Source organism: Ursus arctos, unplaced genomic scaffold (assembly GCF_023065955.2).
Source record: "Ursus arctos isolate Adak ecotype North America unplaced genomic scaffold, UrsArc2.0 scaffold_11, whole genome shotgun sequence".
NCBI classification, from domain to species: domain Eukaryota; kingdom Metazoa; phylum Chordata; class Mammalia; order Carnivora; family Ursidae; genus Ursus; species Ursus arctos.
The window spans coordinates 41,188,591-41,195,010 of record NW_026622775.1 but is presented as its reverse complement, the minus strand read 5'-3'; positions in this window follow the sequence as shown (position 1 = coordinate 41,195,010).

Below are 6,420 nucleotides of genomic sequence, written 5' to 3'. Positions count from 1 at the left end.
GCTGGCTGAGTGCTTGCACACTCAATCGCAAATAGCGTGTTTGGCATATGGGTCCCTGCCCTCCCTGCACCATTCAATCCCAGGAACTGCATGGACTTTCTCTTCATTGAGTCAGAAAGTTGGAGGGCAGGGCTGTTGTATTAATCTTCATATTTCATAGCAGGTACTGTCAGGACTCTGACAATGGTTGCTAGTCACGGTGTCTGCCAACTAAACCTGGTCCTCATCTCCAGCGAATGGCACCCAGCGGGCCCCATCCTTCAAAGCTAGAGACTCCAGCAATGAGCATAATCATTATTGACAATACTGATTGCCTTTCATGCGCAAGGCACAGGGAGAGCTACACAAGCGTTCAGAGCAGTTCTGCCCTCAAGAGGCTTCTAGAATCCAGAAGGGAATCCCCCAGAGGAGACTCAAGCTCTTTGAAGCAGAACGTAAGGGCACACGAAGACAACGGCCAGATGTCATACAATTTTATGGTGAACTGAGGACACAGAGGTGCACGCGGCCCAGTCAAGTGAAACACTTCAGAAGACATGGCTGCCGGTCGACAGGAAGCCATTCAGACAGACGCCTGACTGAAAAACCCTCGGCTCTGACATGGTTTGGGAAGAAGACTGATTGGGATTGAGCTCGCGCTTCTGAAATTTGATACGGGAGACCGAGAATCAGAGCCTGTAGCTTGGATCCTCTCCGGTCTCAGGACAGCACCAAAGCGATGCGGATTCCTGGCCTCAAAGGACAAGAGACTCGGGTGCCTGGGAAGCCGGCTCCCTGGCTCGGTCACTGCTTGGGCAGAGCGCTTCCCTCGGCTAGGTGTGCAAGCTTCCACAGGGGCTACCGCCAGGAAAGAACATAGGAAATAAGGAAAAGGCAGCATACTAGAAATTTAATTAATCATGACGTTTTTCTTAATTAATTGGGTGATCTCAGTCCACTACGAGCGAACAGAAATTCACATAAAAATGAGCTAAAAGGACTCAATAGAAAGAGCTCTTCCTAGAATAAGTCAAGGTCAGTGTTGAGGTCACTGGCAAGGAAGTCTGGAGTGGCTTGAACTGAAGCTACTTGTGTCTTGGGGAAAAAAGACTTGTTTTCATTGCTCCAGTCATGAGCACAAATAGTGACTCCAAAAGCTTGAAAAGCCAAAGACAGCACAACGACCTCTTGCTATGTCATTGTGTGTGTGTGTGTGGTTTTTTTTTTTAAAGGACAAAGAGGCAAGTTAAGACCAGAGGCTGCTGTGAAACTTTTATACTTTCCCTTCTCTTGGGAGTTTAGGCAAGGTCTCTCTCTCTAAGTATACACACACACACACATACACACACACGCATATGTGTATATATGTATATATGTATATGTATATATGTATAATTAGACTTGTAGCTCTTCATTTGCAATTTCTAACTAATTTCTCTTAGTTTATGGCTGGCTTAATTGAAGGAAAATACTAACTGAACTTTACAAAGAAAATATAGGGAGTCTTTTTAGATAAAGTTTAGAGAATATATATTCTGTTCTTATATTCTCTAAACTTTATCTAAAAAGATTCTCTCTCTCTCTCTCTCTCTCTCTCTCTATATATATATATATATATATATATATTTTTTTTTTTTAAAGACCACCCCATAGGAAATCGAAATGATGAATCAGAGGTCTGGCCTTGTCAATGGTTGGCCAACACCAGTGAAGAAGAAATTGTTAGATCCACTTCAGGGACCATCTGGACCTCTTGAGGTGCTAGTGGAATCAGGTAAGGAAAAGTCAACATGGGTAAGCAGACTGGTCATTCAGCAAATACTCATGACCGTTTAAACTCACAGATTTTTTTTTTTTTTAACTCACTTGATTGTACCAGTGATTAAACAGTAACCATTGCCATGGTAAAAACTCAATTCTCAAAACATCATCTGGGCTTCTTGCTGCTTTATTGATATAAACTAGTTTGAAAATTTTAATCCACAACATTTTCCTTGTTCTGACCTAAGGTAGGGGCGAGGGAACAGGAAACAGAGAATTTGAGAACAATGTAAACATCCATTACTTATTTGGGAGAATTCTTTAAAGATTTAAGCTATGTTATTAAGAAGTGTGCATTAGGGAAAATTTGGCCAGCTCATAAAATATCTTTTCAGATTGAAAATAAGTTATTAAAAATTACCAATGTACAATTTATTTTAAGCAGTCTAAGTGGTTATGATAAATGAGCTATAAGCAGCTAAGTTTTAAGAAATCCAGACTAGTAGTATGGAATAGCAGAGTACATGCTTATTTATGAGAAGAGGGAAAAAAATTGAGGCAGAAGAAACTATTGGTTTCAAGTTTAAAAAAAAGTGTTTTATTTGGGAGCTTAACTTCTCTTACAGTTTCAAGTAGCTATTTAGAAAGTTGAGGAGAAAAAGGAGAGAAAAACATCAGTTTAGTGAAATGCATATTCTCCTACATGATTTCTTATCCTAAACTAGCTCTGCTGCTTCAGTTGCCCTGTTTCTGTAATTCTTACTAACAGAAAATTGTTCAACCTTATACTTTCTTGCCTTTCTGTTTTCCAAGTACAAACCAGTTTCTTTCACAAGCTAGACAAGGGATTCTGTTATTTGCAGGAGTAAAGCCAGTGGTGTCATTGGCTCTACCAAAAAAAAAAAGCCCCTGATTGCCACCCTGGTGCAAGAGGGAAAACCCTTCTGGACAAAATATCCTAATAAATTTTTTTTATTATGAAAAATTAAAAAAGGGAAGAGTTAAAAGACCAGTACAAGGAAACCCCACACACCCACCTATTTCAGTTGCTAACAGATTGCCATATTTAAGACATCTCTCTCCTTCCTTTTCTCTCTCTCCAGCTTTCTTTCCATATTATGTATCTATGAATGTATATATTTTTGTTGAACCATTTAAAAGTGAATTGCAGGCATCGTGCCACTTCACCTTTAAATACTTCAGGCATGCAACTCCTGTAAGGCCATTTGCCTTTTTGGAGAAACCAAGCCAATTATCTCGTGGAATGTCCCGGATTTTGGATTTGTCCAATTGATTTCTCATGGTGTCATTTTAACTTATATTTAACCCCCTGTATTTTCTATACACTGGAAATAAAGGCAAAAGGCTTGAGTAGATTCAGGATAAACAGGAGTATTCCCCAGGAGGACCTCATGAGTATTGTGTAATTTATACTGCCTTGTACCTGGAGGCACATGATTATCAGCTTCTTAGTGGTCCCAACTTTGATCACTTGACTTGGACGGTAAGCACAATCTTGTATTTTTTTTAAAGATTTTATTTTATTTTTATTTATCTTTTTAAGATTTTATTTATTTATTTGAGAGTGAGAGAGGGAGGTGTGAGAGCACAAGCAGGGGGAGCAGCAGAAGCAGAGGGAGAAGCAGACTCCCTGCTGAGCAGGGAGCCTGATGTGGGGCTCGATCCCAGGATCCTGAGATCATGACCCAAGCTGAAGGCAGACGCTTAACCAACTGAGCCACCCAGGCCCTCCATAAAGATTTTATTTTTAAGTAATCTCTACATCCAAAGTGGGGCTCGAACTTAGGACCCCAAGTGCAAGCATTGTATGCTCTACCAACTGAGCCAGCCAGGCACTCCAGCGCAAATCTTCTATTAATGGTACTTTTTTCCCTTTTCATTTTTTTTTTTTTGAAGATTTTATTTATTTATTTGACAGAGAGAGAGACAGCCAGCGAGAGAGGGAACACAAGCAGGGGGAGTGGGAGAGGAAGAAGCAGGCTCATAGCGGAGGAGCCTGATGTGGAGCTCGATCGCATAACACCGGGATCACGCCCTGAGCCGAAGGCAGACGCTTAACCGCTGTGCCACCCAGGCGCCCCTTTTTTCCCTTTTCAAATTGAGTAATATGTAAGGTCATAGTTTGGTATTATGACATAATCTGTTTTTTTTTTTTTTTTTCAGTCTCTAATGATTTTAGCAACCTTTGGTGATCCCTGTGTCAATCAATATTTCAGCGGGGCTGCAAAATGGTGATTTTTCTAATTTGCCAATCTTTCTATATTTTTTAACTGGCCATTCTTCTATAAATATCTTAGTATCTGAAGTAACACCCTGACGTTGATTTAGAATAAATTATAAGTGTACTGCCTTTGTTAACTCACTCAAAAGAAGTGCCAGTGAGGGACGCCTGGGTGGCGCAGTCGTTAAGCGTCTGCCTTCGGCTCAGGGCGTGATCCCGGCGTTATGGGATCGAGCCCCACATCAAGCTCCTCTGCTAGGAGCCTGCTTCTTCCTCTCTCACTCCCCCTGCTTGTGTTCCCTCTCTCGCGGTCTGTCTGTCAAATAAATAAATAAATCTTAAAAAACAAAAAAAGAAGTGGCAGTGCAACCACCAAATGCTTTTCTGCATTTGAATTTTGTCAAAAAAATGGAACGAATTTTTATGACATGGCTCCTCTCAAGAGCTATGCATGGAGGGACTCCTGTGTGGCTCAGTCGGTTTACCGTCTGCCATCGGCTCAGGTCATGATCTTGGGGTTCTGGGATCGAGTCCCACATCAGGTTTCTTGCTCAGTGGGGAGCCTGCTTCTCCCTCTGCCCGCTGCTCCCCCTGTTGTGCTCTCTGACAAATAAATAAATAAAATCTTAAAAAAAAAAAGATTATGCATGGAGTTGGGGATACAGGGTGAATAAGAAAGCATGCACTGTGTCTTCCTCAAGGGCTTAGAGTCTAGCCATTTTAAGTATACATTCCTCAAAGGAAAGTATTGTAATTATCTGCCTTAAACTTTAGGTAGTTTTTCATAAAGAGCTCCTAATATAGAATTAGAAATCTTTTAGGGGGAGACAAAAGTCAAGTCACATTATAGAAATAATCTGAGCATGTTGTTATTCTAAAAATTTCATGATCTTAAAACTTTTCAGCAAGGCCAACAGGGTTAAAGTTGCCAGTCCTCTCCTTACCCCACGAAACCTTCCACTTGTTGAAAAAAAATTTTTTGTTTTACAGTGAGAGCTTGCATTTTCTTTAGAACTTCTGTAATTAAAGCTACAAAATATAGTGAAGACGAATATGGTTTACATTTTTCTTGCTCATGTGCTCCTGTGCCAGCATTGTATACGTTCCATCCCTATGGGAAAAACACATACACCTTTGCTTTACAGAAGCAAAGTGATATGTAAGTCTAAGTCAGAGAAAGTTACTTCTAAGATCGAAAAATGGTATTTTGTCCCTTTTCATCACCCTTATGAATCAACGATTCATGATAAACCACAGTTGCACATTCTTTGATAGAGAATGCTTGTGGCAAAGCCTAGATTGGGCCCAAACAAAAAAGTTTTGTGTTTTATGGAAGTTCCATTTGTAAAAATGTCATTGAAATTCCCAGCTCTGATAAGATATTAATCCAATTAACTGCACAGAAATAGAGTCCCGGTTCTCAAACTGGGTCTAATACCCCTTCCTCGTATCGATAGTCTCCTCTTCTGTATCCGAGTTCCCACCAGACTAACAAACGGTTCTCAATTTATATAAACTATTAAGAGTTCACTTTTATTTCACAACACAAAGCCGAGCTTCATAGTTTTCTGTACATTAGGACAACCACTTGGCAATTTATTATAAAGGCCCATTTATGCCAGGAAACCTGTTGAGCAGGAAACCTTCAAGTGGGAACACAGAATTTAATGAAAGTCCTCAAAAGAGAAAAGTTGTTTGCATCGCCATTCTATTTTCATAGGTCTTGCTATTTTGTAACAATAGTAAAGGACCCGTGGCCCTTGGAAAAGCTTTTCTTTTTTTTTTTTTTTAAGATTTTATTTATTTGAGAGACAGGGTGAGGGGGAGAGAGCGAGCGAGCACCAGAGCAGGGGCAGAGGGAGAGGGAGAAGAAAGGGAGCCCGACGATGCAGGACTCCCCTCAGGACCCTGGGATCATGACCTGAGCAGAAGGCAGATGCTTAACCAACTGAGCCACCCGGGAGCCCCTCTTTCTTCCCTTCTTCCCTTCCTTCCTTCCTTTAAAAAAGATTTTATTTATTCATTTGAAGGAGAGCGAGCACACGCTCAGGGTGGGGGCGGAGGCAGGAAGGAGGCTTGATGATCAAGACCTGAGCGGAAATCAAGAGTTGGATGCTTAACCAACCGAGTCACCCAGGTGGCACCCCCCCCCCTTTTTTGTAATTTAGTTAGTTAACATACAGTGCAATATTGGTTTCTGAAGTAGAATTCAATGTCTTGGAAAATACAAAATATAACTGGCCTTTGGACCAGAAAGTAGCTTATTCACAACTGGATAAAACTGTCTGAGCCAATATAAAAGTTTGCAATTTTACAGGGGGAATCAGATATCTTAAATCCCTAAATTTGGTTAGAGTTGAGTGATGAAGGATTTTACAGGGTCTCAAGTCTCTCAGGCAACTGAAAGTGTCAAGAAAAGAGCTACCTGGCAAAAGATA